The sequence below is a fragment of the Chiloscyllium plagiosum genome, unplaced genomic scaffold (genome assembly GCF_037043375.1).
Source record: "Chiloscyllium plagiosum isolate Xiang-an unplaced genomic scaffold, Cpla_swu_hap1 HiC_scaffold_9, whole genome shotgun sequence".
In the NCBI taxonomy this organism is placed as follows: Eukaryota; Metazoa; Chordata; class Chondrichthyes; order Orectolobiformes; family Hemiscylliidae; genus Chiloscyllium; species Chiloscyllium plagiosum.
The window spans coordinates 31767117-31787265 of record NW_028270147.1 but is presented as its reverse complement, the minus strand read 5'-3'; the positions used below and the strand labels follow the sequence as shown (position 1 = coordinate 31787265).

Genomic DNA, 20149 nt, shown 5'->3' with positions numbered 1-20149 from the left:
TGCTAATTTCAATAACCTAGTAATCCAGAGTCAAAACCAGAAACTGCTGGAAAAACTCAACAGGTCTGGCAGCATCTGTGGACAAAAGTCAAAGTTAACGCTTCAGGTCCAGTGTCCCTTCTTCAGAACTGATTGTAGCTGGAAAGAAGATTGGTATACATGCTGAAGATACTGTGGGAGATGGAGTAAACAATAGGTGGACATAGAGACTATGCAGAGGAATAGACAAAGGAGAGGGTAACAGTCAGCCTGGGAAAATCAATGGCTGCTAATCGGGACCATTAATAGCTGAAAGTGGGTTGGTTGGGGTAGCAGCCCCTGTGATGACCAGGTATGTGGGGAGATAGGGTTAAGGGCATAGAAGAAGGTGCTCAGACCCGAAAATGACTGATCTTGATATTGAGTCCTGAAGGCTGCACAGTCCCTAAGCAGAAAAAGAGATTTGGTTCTTCCAAGTTCTCTCAGCTTTTGGTTGACTGTCACTTTAACAAACCACTGTGTTCCGTAGTCTTGAGTTTGGAGCAGTTCTTGAGGACCTTGCAGTCTTCAGGACTCAATATCACACTTAAGAATTCAGTGCCTGAGCACTTTCTTCCATGTCCCTACCCAAACCCACACACACCAGGCCTTGTCATCACATGGGCTGCTACCACACCTAATCCATTATCAGCTACTAATGGTCCCCATTAGCAGCTTTTGATTTTGCCAGGCTGACCTTTACCCATTCCGTTCTCGGTTTCTCTCTATCTGACCACCTGTTGTATACTCCTCTCCTACCCTCAACCTACCTTCAGCATATAAACTAACATTTTCCCAGCTACAATCAGTACTGAAGAAAGGTCATTGGGCTCTTCACAGGTGCTGCCAGATCTGCTGAGTTTCTCCAGCAATTTTGGTTTTTATTTCATATTTTCAGTTGTTTGGTTTTATGTTTAACAATCCAGAGTCCCTCAATAACGTTCGAATCCCACCATCAGAGATAGTGAAGTTTAAAGTAAATGTTTAAAAATCTGTAAATAAAAGCGAGTCCAATGATGACCATATAACCAATGTAAATTGTTGTAAAAACCCATGTGGTTGACTAATCTTCTTTAGGGAAGGAAATCTGCTGTTCTCAACTGTTTTGGCCAATGTGACGCTGGACTCACAGCAATGTGAAGATTTTTAAACTGCCCATCAAGCCACTCAATTAAAGGGCAATAAGGAGTGAGCAACAAATGCTGGCCTAGTCAGTAATGCTCATATCTCATGAACAAATTTTTGAAAAATTGCACAATTTGCAATCATTACATCTTTGTATCAGATTTCCAGTAATTTTAAATATTTTAAAATTAGCTATTTATGCTATGCTCTTCCCTAATCTTCAAATGCCACTATATTTCTAGCAATTGTTTGACTTGCATGATAATCCAAAACAACTTACATTTATATAGCACCTTTAGCAGTAACAGGTTAGTCACATGGTGTCAAATTTTATTTGATAATTGCTCCTATGAAGCACTAAGTCACATAAGTAACTATAATGGGAGACAACTACAAGCTTGATCAACAAGTTTTAAGGGGAGTTTGAAAGGATGGCAGAAAGATGGGGAAAGGTTTAGGCAGGAAATTCCTGAGCAGTGCGCCTGGAAGACATGGCCATCTGTGAGACTGCAAGAGTTTAGAATTGGAAGAGCGCAATATTGCTAGATTGTGATGCCGTTACACAGATCAGAACATGAGGAATCTGAAAATAATGAGAATTTCAAAATTGCGAAGTTGCTGGGTAAGGAATCAATGTAGGTTAGGAGTGATGGTGAAACAGGACTTGCTGTGTGTTAGATTGTCAGCAGTAGAGTTTCAAATGGTCTCAAGTTTATCGAAGAGTGCAGGCCATATTACAGTGCACTAGAATAAAAGGAACAAAGGCAGCATGTGAGCTTCAGCAGCAGAGCAGCTCCGACAGTGATGATGTTAAAGATGGAAATTGTTGTCGTGTTTGAAGGATGTTGCTCATGGTACCAAACCAAGCCATTAAGAAATCCATAAAGGAGAGATTCTGTTTTCCTGGAAGAAAATACAGACTGTGGAGGAGTATTCTGCTGAAGTTTAATATCAAAGGCTTTCTATTGCCAGCTTGTTTGCATGATAATTAGGGCATGGATCTGCTAAGCCATGATAAGCAAAATGGAAAGAATCCTTAGGGAAAAACTGTTCCTCAATTCCAGATGCCACCAATCAGCCAAGATGGCTGGACAACCAAAGGTATCCTAAAAGCTGGTGTATATGCCTGGTGGACTATCAAATCTGAATTAGATAACTGATAATCCAATCTTTCATCACAAGACATGTCATTTTCAAACCAAATAAGCCAAACCAAAGGAATCCCACTTTTCTGGCCAACCCAATGCAAGATACAATTATCACTCAAATTGTTGACTGGGAAACATGAAGATTGGAAGAAACATAAAAATATTAGTTGAATACTTTGAATTTGCAAGTCTAGTGAGTCCTTGATTTATGATTGTCTTAACTATAAATGTTCATACTTACGAACGTGATCACTTACAGGAGCGTAACTTTAAATGTCCAACATATGAACATACCCTGAACTTAGAATGGCTGTTTTATATTGTCTGCATTGTGCTCTGACTTGCATATAAATTATGAATGGACTCAGGAATGGAACCTGTTCACAGCCTGGGACTGCTTTTACTTATAGTCTTACGCTGGTTTCAGCTACAGAATCAGCCTTGTTCTGTGATACCTCAATGACTTTGAATGATGGATCAAGAGATGGATCAAAGAGATGGATCAAGAAAAGCAAGTTCCATATGCAAAAAAGAAGTGTACAAGTGGAGATAAGGAAATTTTAATTTCAAGAAACAGATGGCTGGGCTCCAAATGAGATGTCTTGATCTTTTAAAGTTAAAAATCACACAACACCAGGTTGAGTCCAACAGGTCTATTTGGTAGTACAAGCATTTGGAACACTGTTCCTTTATCACTAGCTACCTGATAAAGGAGCAGCATTCTGAAAGCGTGTACTCCAAATAAACCTGTTCGACCATAACCTGGTGTTGTGTGATTTTTAACCTTGTCCACCCCAGTCTATCAACGACACCTTCACATCATGATCTTTTAAAATCTCAAACCTAACCTGTTCACTTCCAGGTTTAAGAGACTGAGACAGGTATGGGAAAATCAACTCATTCTAAAGAAGTGAGTTGGTAATTTAAATATTCTAAGGAGGCTTGAAGTTTTACATTCAACTTCCCTTACAGATTTAACCCTGTAGTAGTGTTTTCTATGACTTGGGAAAACCAACAACTCAAACTGAGATTGGTTTTAGGATAAGGAATGTGCCCTCCTAGCTCTGCCGTAGACCAGACAAAGTATTAGAACTTCTCCAGCACCAAGCTTACTTGTGCTCCTGCAATTAGATTACCCTGCTGGACCCTGCATCAACCCCCTTCTCTGATTATGGATCAATCCCCTTCTTCTGGGATCAGATCTCCCTCTTCAACCGGAATCAAGCCCCTATTAGCAACTTGAGTCTTATTAGCTGTCTCTGCAGCCTGCTTCAAAGTGATCTCCACCCAATGGGAAGTCAAACCCATGAATTATGCTGATTTCCAGTAGAGGCTCCGGTCAAAAGAATATGCAGTGTATGAAGTTATCCATTCTTAAACCATTCTTTCATTCAAGTTAAAACACCACAATATGTAAGGCATTATCAGAAACATACATCTGCTTTCACATTCAGAAAATCTACCCAGCAATATCGGGGAAAATGTTAACAACCGAGAGTGAAGAGAAATTCTCCATAAAGAATAAAAAGTAAAAATACTAGAAATATGAATATTTAGCAGGTCAGGTTGCATTTGTGGACAGAAAAAGAGCAATTGTTTCAATTTCAAGAGCCTTTCATCAGAACTGACAAAAGGTCACGGTCATTAACTGTTTTTCTCTCTCTCTCTCCCTCCCTCCCCATAAACGCTGCTTGACCATTTGAGAATTTCTATCATTTTCTGTTTTTGTTTCAGATTTCCAGCATTCACCATATTTTGCCTTTGCATTTACCGTACTGCTATACAACTGGAGAGTAAGGAACATTTCAACTGGTTGAGAATATTAAGCCAAAGAAACCCCATGGAAATATATTACATGCTCTGTTAACCCATCAAAGCAAAGAAAAACTTTTAGCAGGCTGATACAAAGAACACTGAAAAGATGTGCAAGATGTGATATATCAAAATAGTAGACACAAGGTAAGCGATGAAAATAGTAATATAAAAAATGGGAGTCAGAGAATGGCAGGGAAGGGCAGAGAGAAAAAAAACCCATGAATACATTAACAGTCAAGATTAGATTTTATAAAGATTAAAAACAAGACAAAATAAAAGACTATCTGAATGTGCATAGGATTCATAAAGGAGAAAAACTGGAACACACATTGAAATAAATCAAAATGATCTGATAGCCATTAGCAATACATATCTTCAGGATGACAAAGATTGGGTCCTGAATACTGAGGGGCAGATGACAGTCAAGAAAAATAGTAAGCAAGGGAATGATGCAGGAATGAACTGTTAATCAAGGACAGCATTCATTCAATTGTTAAAGATGACCTTGGTTCAGAAAATCAGGATGTAGAATCTATTTGACTATGGATGAGTAGTAGTAAATGAAATAAGTTGCTAGTGGAAGTGTTCTGCAGGCCCCTAACAGTAATAACAATGTGGGACAAAGTATACAAGAATAAATATTGGGTGCTTGTGAAAAGAAGCAATACTAATCATTGGGTGAGTTTAATCTATATAAACTGGAAAAAATCAGATTAGCAATGGTTTTCTGGATGAGGAGTTAACAGAATGCTTTGGAGATAGTCTGTCGGAGCAGCACATTCTGGAACTGACCAGTCGGTTATATTAGACTTGGTTGTGTGTCATAGGACAGAATTAACTAATGACCTCAATACTAATAAACTCATTAGTAGGTAACAGTGACCACAACATGATTGAATTTTACAACTAATTTGAAAGAGAGAAGTCCAAATTTTAAGCAAGGTAAAATAAGGAAAATAACTTTGCATGCAGGAAAACTGAGCTAGTTGACGTGAACTGGTATACTAGGCTGGGGCTAGTGGCAGACACTTCAGAAGACATTTTGGAACACGGAGAATAAGCATATTCCGACTATAAAGAAAGGTTTTAAAGGGAGAATCTACTATCTGTGGTTAATTAAAGAAATTAAGCAAAACATCAAACTTAAGGAAAAAAGCAGATAACTCTATAAAGAGGAATTGCAGGTCAGATGATTGGTCAGAATACAAAGAATGACAGAGTATACCATTTTTCATGCCATTGCTTCAGCACAGTGAAACTAATTTGGGTCACGATGCAATCCAATTGGGTCAACAAATTAAAATCAGCTAACTCCAAGTAAGTGTGATTCAAGAGGCACTTTTCTACTCAGGCACAGGAAGCTACAATGTTTTACGTAGGAGAGGAATGTATTAATAAATCTCAAATCCGGTGCCCTATGTTCTAATTGGTGAAACCCCAGATGGTTCAAATAAGAAATTTCCATGGACTGTAAGTCCCTATCTAATCCCACGAGAAATAACTAAAAGCCTGAAGTCAGTCACCTCTATGGGCTTTATTTTTCGAAAAATGAAGGATCCTGACTGCAGTTGAGAACTCATCCATAGGAATCATTCTGATTTAAAAACTCCTGCGTTAATCACTGTAAACATACCAGGTAAGTTGTTGGCACCTTAACTGCAAAATCAGACCTGTAATTCAGCCTGAAATCTCAACTTTCAATCACAATTTCCTGAAACACCCTGACTTCACAACTTCAGAATTTGACCTACCCGAGGCCCTACAATCATTTTAGACCATAAGATGTAAGAGCAGAACTAGGCCATTCACCTTCAGACATTCCAGCTACCCAGCACTTTCTCCTTAGTAATGGCAATTACACTCACCTCTGACCCCTAATTCTCCTGACGTTCTATGGCGTCTTTCACTGTGAAAACTGATGCAAAGTACCTATCTAGCTCCTCTGCCATTTCTTTGGCTCCATTACTATTTCTCTTGCCTCATTTTCCAATGTTCCAATTTCCACTCCTGTCTCTCTCTTTCTTACCTTTTAAAATCTAAAAAATACTTTTGCAATCTTCATATATATTACTAGCTAGCTGACTCTCATATTGCACCTTCTCCCGCCTTTTTTGCTTTTTTTGATTACTCTCTGCTGGTTTCCAGAGGCTTCCCAATCCTCTGGCTTCCCACCAATCCTCACCACAATTTGAGCTTTTCCTTTTATGCTGTCCCTGACTTCTCTTGTCAGCCATATTTGCCTAGTCCTCCCTTGAGTATGTTTCTCCTTCCTCAGGATGAATTTCTACTGTGTCTCCTGAATTACCCCAGAAACCCCTACCATTGCTGCTCCACTGTCTTCCTTGCAAGGCTCCCCTTCGAATCAACTCAGGCCAACTCCTCCCACATTTCTTTGCAGTTACCTTTACTCAATTGTAATATTCAAACTAATTTCAGCTTCCTCCACTCAAACTGCAAAATGAATTCTATCACACTATGGTCACTGACTCCAAAGGGTTCCTTCACTTTCAAGACTGCCTCAGTAAACATCAGCAAATCGAGAATTGCCTGTTCCCTAGTGGACTCTGCAACCCACCTGTCCTTGCCTCGTTGAGGCTTGCAAGAAGAGGGAAAAAGGTCCAGTAGGTCACTGTGTTCAGCATTTGGACAGAAAAGGGATCTCTTTCAGGACCTCCCTTTCTACATCAGTTACAGATCCCACTGCCTGTGCAGCCTTGTTACCACTTGTGAATGCTCACCTCCCTCTGGCCTCTCCATCACCATCTCCTCTCCCTGCTGTATTACAATTATCTGGTCCTGAACTGCTGTACTTGGAATCCTGTCAGCCAATCAAATAAAGAGCAGCTCTTTGAGATTGCAATTCTTCCGAAATGAGAACAGCAATGATGCTTCCAGCCAATTAAAGTTCCTTGAATCAGTAGACCTGCATTCCGTGACAACTCCTTGGGTGTGGGGCAGGTAACCCTACTATCTGAAAATGTCTGTTCCCCATGCTCCACCTAACTTAAAATTAAGCAAATTTAAACTCATCCACTACTTTACTGCCAATTTTGAACTCTACTTATTCATCATCCCTGTACTCACTAACTTAGAGTAGTTACTGGTCATCACTTATCTTGTAGCTTCCTCAAGTCTTAACAACTATTTAAGAATTCTGCATTCCTGTAACTCCCTTAGTGAATATCAATGCCTAACACTGTTTAAAAAAAAGAGCAAAGAAGTGTCACATGTTGAGAGTTCTGATACATTATGCCATAGATCAAAAAGATTCGTGTTGTGTCCTTAATTAAATATTCAATGAGGTCCAACCTAAAATATGCAGCTGTTAGGCATTGAGAAGGAAGAAGAAGCACTTTGTAAAAGATAAACACGTCTCAACTTAATATGAAGAAAAGATTCAAGGATAAACTACTCCATACTATTCGAAAACTTCTATGATACCATACAACTGAATGAACTCCCTGCTTTTGAACAAAACATATTCAGAGTGAAGGACAAATTTGATTTTAGTAGCCTGCCATCACGTTTACAATTACATATCCTTTTGCTCTATCAACACTGCTGTCATCATCAACTAGAATATATGTAAAGTAAAACTTATAACTTGCAGGCCACAGATTCCTGCTGGTTAGATTAGATTTGTCAACGTATTGACACCAGGGAACAACAGATATTACAGTTACGATTTTCACTCTGTCTCTGTCGCACCTTCCATCATCTCCTTGAAGTTAGAACCTATTCTAGAGGTTGCTAAAATAATGGAAAACTAATCTGCTGTATTTAATCAGTGGAATGCAGAAATACCACTGTTGACTAGCATTCAATGACTCACTTGACACAGTAATTACACGGTAACACAGGTCAATAATCTATGGCCTGTGCCAGGGCCAATGTTGGAACATGATAGGTAGCTGCAAATGCGATATGAAACATATGAACAGGTGTGATTTGTACCTTGAATGCAAAAGTGTAAATCACTCATTCGTCTCAACCTTGAACATGGACATATTTTAAAAATCCTTTTGATCTTATTCTAGATAAATTGACTCTTAGCAGATTGTAAGCAATAAATAAGAAACTTATTATTAATACTATAGTAATGTACCTCCGTCTCTAAGATATGGGTTTAAACCCAATAAGGGGCAAGTATCCTATCATTGACATAACACCGGTCCTTTACCTAGGTTTCAACTTTCAGTTATCGACCCTGCATTTTCCATGGGATCAGCAACAGATTCACTTAGGGACAAATTATCAGCATAACTGCTGGACCAAGTGATTTTAGAATCATTCGTCTAGGTATCAAATACTCAGCAAAACTTAAAGAGTCCAGTGCTGTTGAAAGGGATGGCCCTGGAAGATATTGTCATTCATAGACTGCAGTTAATTAGAATCTCATTGTAGGACTTTACAGATTTGTAAATATTATGGGATCTACTTGATCAGTTCTGGGGATCAGGCAACATTTGTGGAAAATGCTGCTGTTTCCTTGGAGATTCACTGATATGGATTAGAAATTCTCAATGTAAGAATTAGGTTTCTTGGCCATTGCTCCATACAATTTTTAGATTTTATGATGTGTGATTGGATTTGATACAGTAAATGATATTTAAAAATCGTTGCTCATAGGCAGATGTTCATCCGCTTCATTAATTAACCAATTGAATCCACTGCAAATTACTGGGGTCAGCAATTAAGTAGAGGCTATATTGGTTTTCTACACTCTTGCAAGACTGTCCTGCAAGATCTTTAGAATATACCAAAGGCCTGGGGCTGGGTAGGGGAAGATGAACCAAGCAATCCCCTTCCAAGGGGATTGGAATAAAGAATAAATGTAGTCTTGCCACAATTCTATGAGATTTTGGTGAGATCGCACTGAGAGTACTGAGAGCAATTTTTGGTCTTCACATTTAAAGGAGGAAGTACTTATATTGGAGGTGATGCTGCAAATGTTAATGGCCCTGGGGGTGACAGGCAGAGAAGGTATGTTTACATTCTCTGCAATTTAGAAGACCATGGGTGATTTCATCAAAACATACAGGGTTCCAAAGGAGCTCATTAGTGTAGACAGTGAGAGGGCTTCTTCTCCACTGAAGAATCTGGAATACAGAGACAAAGTCTCAAGATAACACAGTCTCAGGATAAGGGGTTGTTCATTTAGGCCTGAAAGGAAAAGAAATTTCCTCACTCACTCAATGTGAATTTCGTTATTTTTGTGGACTAAAGTTTTGGAATATTCCATCAAGATTAGGAAAACAAATCAAGTGGGGGGGTGTAGCTTCTTTGTAAAACAACATACATCAAACAGGTTTAAACTAACAGATGTGCCTTTAATGTTATCAAAGATTTGCATCTCAGTTCCATCCAATGACTTTTAGTGTATCAGGATGTAGGTCCTGCATGATTTTTAATTCTCATCAAATTTCCTCCTTAATGCGTATTTCTTGAGCCACAGATGTCACAGAGATGTGAGATTTCATTCATAGCACTAGTCATACATATGACACCATTGCAAAAGCCAAAACTCAGATTACTTTGGTCCATGGTTCAGTTCGCTTATACTTTTGAAATGTTTCAAAACTTACAATAATTAAAGAAATAGATAATTAAAGTAAACCTGATAGCGTTATAAAATTGTTGGAAGATGGAATTCTAAACTTAACATTTCAATCAGGTGCTCCAAATTGAAATAAGTCTAAAAAACATTATTATGGAAAAAGAATGCAACAAGAAAGAAAACAGCAGGAAGAAAGAATTTGCTTTGAGACAACTTTTTTTATGATCTTTCTTGCCTTTTTTAAAAACAAATTGATGCTGGGCAGAAGACTAGGGAGACTTCCTCTGCACATCTTCAAATAGTACCATAAATATTTTTACAAACATTCAAGAAAGCAATAAACCCTTGATGTAGCATGCTGTTATGAGATAGCACATCCAACAATTCAGTGGTCTTTCTGTGTTACAATGAATACAATACACTACAATACTAATTCACACCATTAGGTCTGCTCCGCTAGTCAATGAGATCATGACTGATCTGATAAGCCTCAACTCCATTTTCCTGCCTTCTCCCTGCAACCCTTGTTCCCCTTACTAATCAAGAACCTATCTGTCTCTCTCTTAAATACACTCAATAACTTGGCCTCCACAGCCCTCTGTGACGACGAGTTCCACAGATTCACCACCCTCTCGCTGAAGAAATTCCTCCTCATCTCAATTTTAAAGGTTCGTCCCTTCATCGTGAGACTCAACAGGAACCTGGAGATCCTTGTGGAAGAGGCAGTGCCAAGGAGAGAAGTCCACTTCCTGGAGGACTGGTGAATGTGGCCATACCATGAGACTCACTCAGTCTAATCTGAGGTCATTACCTGGTTAGCGTTGTCTCCATGGTCCCAATGCACAATCAGCCATAGTGCTATTGAATGGCAGTGTAGCCTTGAGGAATCTACTCCTGTTCCTATTTCTTATGGTCCATCCATTATCCTCTGGACCAGGGCTAAGTCCCATCCTCTGCTTCCTCACACTACCTCTTCTATCGCACCCACATCCACCAAGGCTCAAGCTCTACCATTCTCACTATTACCTGAAACATCTTCCCTCCCTCACTTTCAATCCTCCAGCCTTCCACACCACTTGCTCTGCATGGCCTCTGCACTGTCTACTCACTTTCTTGAAACATCTCACCACCCTTTGCACACATGCACCAGAACTAACAGACATCCCATCCATTTGCATCTCATTCCATTTAGTCTTCTTTACCCTACAAGCGAAGACAGCCCAATAGAAGACAGAGAAAGATCTTCTGGATGGAGAGTTGCTGGTTATTAGGTCCCACCATGTCCTCATCTAACCCACTAACATGAGCCTCCTCCTGCTCACCTTTCCCACCCAGTCCCTCCAAAAATCTAAACAATCTATTTTTAAGTTCACTTTGAATATTTGTTTATATTTTAGTTAACAGAGGCTTGGCTGGAAGTTTTCTAAAGTATTCCTTTACTAATAAAAATGATGCTCCTGTATGTGTTTTTTTGAAATATTTTTATTGGTAGTATTTCTAACTACATTTCTGAATGTGATATTGTGAAACTCATCCGTAAAGTTGCCTTCAAAAAAATTGAAAGATTAAGTGGCGATCTCCAAAATTATACTGGAGTTCTTGCAATTTCTTGTGGTTCTTGAGCAAACAGAGGGATCATTGTTAACTCGCTGCTTGAGGGAAAATATTCAGTAGACTGACATCAAACCTGACACATGATGACAGCAGCAACTTGACTTACTTTGCGAGTAACAAGTACTTTGTCTTTCAAAATTAAAAAGATTATATTTCTTCAGAAACACTTTTTTCTAAAATGTAATTGACCCCTTACAGCTTTTTAAAATATATATTTATGGAATGTACTTGCAGTATTTGTCAAGCCTTTGTATTTATACCTCTAATCTTTCTTTATGATATCATTTTTTGACTCTTAGTTTTGTTTCTGACTGGCAAAGTTTCCATTGTATCTGCTTTTCTGATTTCTATTTTTTTTTTAGCTTTCCAATTAATATCTGACCAACCATGTTCCACAGCCGCCAACTAATTACATTTTCCTTTCTGAATCACCAATCTCATATATTAGCAAGTGGACCAAAAATCAGGTAGCGAATCGCATTCTATAAAATTAACCACTGAATTCTTCAATTAATGAAATGGAGCCACCATGTTCATTTCTTGCATTACTAAATCTTTAACCAGCATACACTGGGCAACAGACAAAGCTGCCTTGGTATTTCCCTGTCAGAATGAACATTTGCTCAGCCTTATATTCAAGACAAAGTGACCCTGCAACACAAATGTTTCTGGTGTAGTGCCACGAGACACTGTACGGTGGCAATTAGTTTCTTAAATTACTTCCAAAATAAGCAATGGGTGGCAATATTTAAATAAAACATAAGATTGTAGAAGCCCCAGCCCTTCCGAACCATTGGGACTCACATTGGGACATCAGAGTTCCAGTTTGGAAGTGAATCTAGATCTTGAATGACAATGCTAGTTGAGGAGGAAGAGTAAGAGGTTGGGAAGAGGATAGGATGCTACAATCTAGAGTTCATAATTGGGAAAGAGGCCATAACTGGAGGTTGGGGAGTGGGGAAGAGGCTGCAAATCAGAGGGTCGAGGAGCAGAGAGGTTGATGAAACAGGACTGTCACTGCATTAATAATTGGGACCTGTAAGTAACAGGCTGCATTTTATCTTTGATATTTTTATTTAAAGTTGTGATTTTCAGGAACACATCACAATTTTCAGTGAGTACTTATTGTATCTTGACCTGATGCAGCAGTGTTTACTCTGGTAAAGTAATAAACGTGCATCTACAGCAGCTCTTCACTGATAATTAAGTACTTTTTAAGTGTTGTGACTGTTGTTGAAAATCAGCAACCAACTTGCACACAGCGCCATATGTGATAATTACTTACTAGTTTTAAGGATAAATTAAAGAATGAAATTTGGCTGAAATGATTGGGTTAACTTCTCTCCTTTGAATGTGATCTTGTAATATATGCAATGAGTGTAATGGTATCTTTCACATCCATTTGACATGGCAAACAGGGAAATTAAGGCAAAGTACGAGGAATATTGGAAGTAAGAATAAAATGTGATGGAGAAACTCAGCAGGTCTGGCTGAATCTGTAGAGAATAGAAACATGGTCAATGTTTTGAGTCCAATATAACTTTTCTCTGGAATACAGGGAATACAAGATCTTGGTTTAACATCTCATCCAAAAGACAGCAACTCTGATAACGCTAAAATTTCCTCAGTATAGAATTGAAGCGTGAACTTAAACTTCTGCACTAGTGTCCTGGGGTTTGAGTTAAGCCTGTGACATCTTGCTTCAGAGGGAACAGTGCTATCAACTGAATCATGCCAGACACAACATTGCTGCTTCTAAACACATCGGACAATTTTAAAACATTAGAGAAAGGACTTGGAATTAATAGTCTGAAGAAACTCTAAAGGAATATTTATTTCATAATTTGAAAAATGATGAATGTGTCTTGGTTTTCTTGAATAATTTGGTCTTCAAAATACTACAATCTACTTGTGCAAAATGTTCATAGTTTCATAGCTGAAAATGTATTTTTGTGACTTGGTCAGAGTGATTAACGAGAGTAGTATAGGGTGTACCACAACTCTGAGGGTACAGTTACAACCTTGTCGTTTCTGACCTTCAGGGAGTCTCAGAGTGATGGTCACAGTAACTGTAACATACTCTCTGAACAAGGGACTTCAAAGAGTTTCAAAGCTGAAACTGAAAATAAAAAGAATGACAATTTAGCATTCTCTAAGCACCTGTTTGTTCTATTGAGTTATAAAGGTACCTCATACAAATCTGTTTAGTTTTTATGTTACTGTCTTTGATTTAAGATTATAAGTAATGTAAGCTGTTCAAAGAAAAATACTATGAACCTCCTAAATCCTTTCAAGTGTTTGTACTCTTTCTGCTTAGGCCTTTTATATTTAACTCTTCAACTATTGCAGATCTTACATAACTGCTTATCCATAACATGTTTCAGACCTGATGGAAATTTTAAAAATCTAAACATAATATTGTAAATTTAAAGGAATGCAGACATTTCCCTATTCAAATTAATGATTAACTATACTACTGACTACATTTCGTTTTAAATATATACAACGTTGAATTTTCTATGCTTTGAGGCATGGAGACCTGGGAATCAGTCTGTATGTCTACTAATCTCTAGTTCTAGTATTATAGAAACAATAAGACAAGTATGGAATTATGCGTAAATGGTACGAGACACTGTGATAAACAGTAAAACCAGCAGAATGTAATCTATAGCCCACAGTATCTACAATGCATTGGCAAAGATACTATGCTATATAGATAACACATTAAACTGAGACTATAAAATTGATACTACAGATATTTGTCTCAAGTCCATAGACCATAAGATATAGGGAGAGAATTAGGCCATTCAGTCCATCAAGTCTGTTCTGAAATTCAATCATGGCTGATATGTCTCTTGATTCTATTCTCCTTCCTTCCCCCATAACCTCAGCTATCTCCTTCAGAACCCTGGAGTGTAGTCTATCTAGCACAGCTAATTTATCCACCTTCAGACCTTTCATCTTCACCAGCACATTCTCCTTAGTGATAGCCACTACATTCACCTCTGTCCCCTAACTCTCGAAGTTCTAGTATGCTACTGGTGTCTTATAGACTAATGTAAAGTACCTATTCAGCTCCTCGATCATTTCTTCATTCCTCATTACTAATTCTCCAGCCTCATTTTCCAGTGGTCCAATGTCCACTTTTCCCTCTCACTTACTTTTTATATATCCAGAAAAACTCTTGCAACCTTGTTTTGTATTTCTAGCTGGCCTACCCTAACATTTCATTTTCTCCCCCATTACTGAAACTTTATTGCTGGAACAGCACAGCAGGTCAGGCAGCATCCAGGGAACAGGAGATTCGACGTTTCGGGCACATGCCCTTCTTCTGAAGAAGGGCATGTGCCCGAAACGTAGAATCTCCTGTTCCCTGGATGCTGCCTGACCTGCTGTGCTGTTCCAGCAATAAAGTTTCAGCTTTGATCTCCAGCATCTGCAGACCTCACTTTCTCCTCTCCCCCATTACTGTTTATTTAGTTGCCCTTTGCTGGTTTTTAAAGGCTTACCAATCATCCACCTTTCCACTTAATTTCACCACATTTTTGTTTTTCTTTTATTTTATTCCTGACTTCCCTTCTCTGCCTTGGTTGCCTTGTCTCCCCTTTGTATGTTTCTTCTTCCTTGGGATAATTTCTGCTGTGCCTACTGAATTAACTCAAATTCCTGCCATTGTTACTCCATCATCTTCCTACTAGGCTTCCCTTCAAATCTGGCAGCTTCTCCCACTTATCTTTGCTGTTACTTTTACTCAATTTTAATACCATTATACCTGATTACAGCTTCTCCCTCTCAAACAGCAGGGTGAAATCTATCATATTGTGGTCATTGCTCCTTCACCTTAAGCTCCCTAATCAAGTCAGTTTCATTACACATTAGCAAATCCAGAACTGCTTGCTCCCTCGTGGCACTATCACAAACTGCTCCAAAAACCAGTCTGGTAAACATTCCACAAATTCCTTTTCTTGGGATCTGATATCAACCTGATCTTTCCCCATCTAACCTGCATATTGAATACCCCCATAATTATTTAATAATGCATTTCTTACATGTCTTTTCTATCTCTTGATTTATTTTGTTCCACATCCTGACTACTGCTCTGAGGCCTCTACATAATCCCATCAGGGCCTTTGTTCTTTTGTTCAACTCTACTTACACAAATTCTACACCTTCTGACACCATATCGCTTTTGCTATTGATTTAATTTTATTTCTTACTTACAGGGCTCCTGATAAAGGGCTTATGCCCGAAACGTCGATTCTCTTGCTCCTTGGATCCTGCCTGACCTGCTGTGTTTTTCCAGCACCATACTCTCAACTCTGATCTCCAGCATCTTCAGACCTCACTTTCTCCCAGTTGACTTCAACCCGAATGCGAAGCCTCTTCTAAGGATGCCTACCTTGAAGAAGTTCACCTCCTCTCTCTACAGATTCCTGATGAAGGGCTTATGTCTGAAACATCGATTCTCCTGCTCCTTGGATGCTGCCTGACCTGGTCTGCTTTTCCAGCACCACATCTCCAGCATCTGCGGTTCTCACTTTCTCCTGACCCTCTTGCAGCCACATCTCTGTGATGTCCACACTATCATAGCTGCCAATTTAAATCAGCGCTACTAGCTCATTTACCTTGTTTCATATACTGTGCGCATTTAAATACAACACCTTCAGTCCTGCACTGACTGCTCCCTTCTCATGTCCCCTAATCTGCCTTGCCTTGTTAAATTCTTGACCCCTTTCCTATTCTCTGTCGTACTACTTGTGCTTTCTTGAGACCTCCCTGCCTTTAACCAGCTTAAAGTCTTTGTGACCACCTATTTAGCATTTCCATTAGGATCTTGATCCTAGATCAGTTCATGTGGAACCCATCCCAACAGTACTGTTCCTCGTGTCCCAATACTGATGCCAGTGCCCCACAAAATGGAACTCCTCTTTTCCACATCACTCCTTTGGGCACACATTTCCTTCAATAATCTACTTATCTGTTTGCCAATTTGCACGTGGCTCAGGTAATAATCTAATGATTATAATTGGTAAGGTCCTTTTTTAAAATTTTGTTCCTAAATTCCTGTTATTCCCCAAATAGGATCTCTTCCATATGTTGTTGCTGCCAACTTGGACCGCAATAATTGGATCCTCTCCTTTCTTTTCCAGTATCCTTTCAAGCCTATGCAAGGTACCTTTCACCTTGGCATCACGATACAACATGTCATTTGGGATTCGATGCTGCTCAAAAAAGGATGCTATCAAGAGCTGAGGCTTCTCCAATGCATGGTTCAGAATCACTCTACCTGTCTCAATTATTGTCACACCCTCCTGCCCCTGACCAGTGGCCAAATTTGAAATATTTAACCACAGGTGCGATTGTGGAACACATTGCCAAGATAACTCTCTCCCTCCAGGATGTGCTATAGTGTCTAAAGCTTGGATTCCATAATCAACTCTTGAGCTGAAGTTTCTTGAGCTGCAGACACTTAAGCAACTGTGCAAATAAAAGCTGAGTTATCTTCTCAGCTTTGTGGAAGTGTCAACTAAAACATTAAAATAGATTAATCAGTCTTTCATTTCACTACTATTTGTGGGAATTTTGTTTCCACCCACTCTAACTACCGTCATCCATGTTCTGCAGAGTTAAACAGAGCAATTATCAGCCATTTTGTGTCACCCAGTCATGGACATCTCTAACATGGCTGCCTCATTTTCCTACAAAGCACAGCACTTCAAATAAACAATCATCTCTGTTGCATTTAAAACTGTCTGAGGTATGATAAAACATCTTGTGAATGCAAATCTTCATTTCTCCATTCAGTTGCCACAACTTAGCTTTTTCATTAAAACTCATTAAAATACAATACTATTTACCCACTTTAGCAATTAATCTGCTTTTAAGAGAAAAATCCAACATGTCAAATCATTTGGCACGAATTTACTGTAACTCATATTAAGAGGTATTATCCCAAGTTGGTGATTCCTAAGCTTCCTAATTCTAAGTATTCATGTGGTCTTGGAGCCTAAATTTGCATGCATCAGTGCTAATTGAGGAGAAATTAGAATGTGGCACAGAAAAGCATCAAGTTCATTTAGATGAAACAAATTGTGGATCATTTGTGTATCAAAGCTCCTCTTGCATTATTTATTACAGTATACCTGCATGTTATATGCAGTATCTAGACACATGTTTCCAGGTTATATTTGTCGTATATCACAGCTCATCCCTGTGCTGCATGGCAATGCACCTTCACTTTCTAAACAATGGCAGCATCAACATATTGCAGGTTCAACTGCTCCCTCCACACACAATCATAGAATGACTGTACCTTATATGCAGTTACAATACTTGAAATATTAGCATATTAATTCATTATCACTATCTTTATAAAAACTAAGATAGAAATTGATCTGAAAACAAAATAATACATTTAAACTAATTGAATAAAACTGGAGTACTATCTGCACCACCGAGTGATGCAGAACATAAAAGCAAGGTCTTCTTATTGGAGGGACGTATAGATGACATGATTTTAAAGGACAGGGGTAAACAATGTGCTCCTACAGGGCAAGATGAGTGGATAATAAAGAACTTCCATATTAGCTTAATAATTTTTCTATTAAAAATATATCCAAAGCTACTTTTCTAGTGACAACAATGTGCACATTAGTCTCTGCTTTTAAAACAATAAATCCACAGAGTGAATTGAGATCTAAGGCATTACTCGACCTTTACAATGGACCATGTCCATGTATGATCCCATGGGATTGAACAGTTATCATGCCATATCAATATTAATGACAGGGAAATCAAATCCCTTCCACCATAGGGAACATCTTGCCAACTCACGAAAAAACAATTAGAAATGCATTAATAATTGATGTTAGCTGGCAGGTGGCTTTTGTGCCATCAAATTAAAAAAACAACTAGAACACGTGTTGGAGAGTAAAGGTTTGATGCAACTTGGGAATATTAGGTAACAGCCTTCATTAAATAACCAGGTAACTTGGACTCATTCCAGCTGCTCCTGCATGGCAATCTGCTGTGCATGTGTGAGCATTAAATTAATGCTTTACTATAAACAGAAAATTCCTGGGCAGTCTGGAAAAATTCCAATTTTGTGGATTAGTCAGATCCTCATCAGCTGATGAGATTTCATACTGTTATTTTAAGATGCACTGGATAATCTCAAAATTGGGACATTTATTTATCCTGAAAGGTTGACTGCAACTCATTCTGGGTTAACTCTTTCATCACAACAGTATTCTTTCTACTTCACTCGAAAACAAAATCTTGGATATGTTATTCACAGTCAAGTAATATGAAAATCGTTAATATGTGGAGAGAAGATATTCTACTACCACAAACAAGTAAAACACCAAGTAGTATATATAGTGACTATCTAATAAAATGCATAAATAAAATGCATAGTTTACTTCGTTTCTCAGCATAACTCAAAGAATATAATTTCATGCTGTCAGTTATGGAGTTCCTATTCATTCACTACAGTAATAATAAAAATCCTCATCACAGAGCTTGCTCTGCAACTATGCGGAGAACTGGGTAATTTTGATGATTACGGCTATGATGGTAGCCACAGATCCAATATATGTTTATATGATGTACTGGCTGATATAGTTAAATGGTCACATCAAAAATTATATTTGAAAGGATTTGAAAAGAAAAAATTGTTGGGTTGAAGAATGATGTAAATTTAATGGGGAAGTGTAAGACATTGGAAGGTAGGACAAAAAAAAAGGTTACAATAGATGGGTGACTATTGATGATGTAGAAGAAGAATAAAATGATTTTGGTACAACAACATCTGTAACTGATGCAAGTTACAATTGAAACCAACAAATTTTGACTTCTCCATGTATAAATGCTTGGAATAGAATCTCTTCATAACAGTTAATGTCATTTTGAGTAACTTCTTTAAAAGGTGGTGAATAAATCAATATTTAAAAACAGGATAGAAGGTTATAAGGACATATACAATCGATAATGTACATACACAATTCTTAAATTTTCTGATTGTACTCTGAAATAGGAAAAGAACTAGTTTAAAACCCAAGGATTGTTCAAGGATTTTGGAGAAGTAAGTTATCTGACAATTATCGTAAGTGCCATTTAACTGTTTGTTTTCAGCACCTTGAAAAAGCCTCATTACAGGTAAGCTAGAGTGAAGGTTGTGTATGAACGGCGATTTAGCCAGAAACAAGTAGCTGACTGGTCAGCGAAATGATGACCACTTACTAATGACAAAGGCCTCCTGTCCACCATCAACTAAGTTATTGGCTCCCAGATAGTTAAACAGCTTGAGGTAGGAAGTTTGAGAGAAGCTATCAGTTCTCTGGAAGGGAAGGAGGTATTTTTGCCCTGGAGTAGAAACTAGCTCAAGCCTGAAAATAGTCTGTTCATTTTTCTGACACTAGTTGCTGTAGGCTGTGACTTTTCATTAATAAGTCAAAACTTTTTGCAAGTGTGAAACAGTCAACCTGTGCTTCCTGCAAATAAGAGATCACACATTTATTTTAGTCAATCAGGGCCGTAAGTAGCACTGGCTGGGCTAGCATTTATTTCCTGTCCTTCGTTGCACTAGAGAAGATGTTGTCTTCCTGAACTGCTGCAATCCATGCATTGCAGACTCACAATGCTGTTAGGCAAAGAATTCCAGGATATTGACCTAAAGACACTGAAGGAATGACAGTCTATATTCAAATCAAGATGATAAGTGGCTTGGAGGGGAATTTGCAGTTGGTACTATTCCCATTTATTTGCTGAGCATATCCTTCTAAAAGGCAGTGGTCATTCATTTGGAAGGTCATGTTTAGAATTAGAATATCCTTTATTGTCACATGGACTCCAATACAGAAGTACAGGAGTA

At 38.4% G+C, this 20149-nt stretch overlaps 1 protein-coding gene across 4 annotated transcripts in view; it reads right to left on the bottom strand.

The window, feature by feature from the left end:
- LOC122554242 (CMP-N-acetylneuraminate-beta-1,4-galactoside alpha-2,3-sialyltransferase-like) overlaps nt 1–20149 on the bottom strand; it is a 506893-nt gene that overhangs the window by 17606 nt on the left and 469138 nt on the right. The gene's annotated exons all lie outside the window — the stretch shown is intronic.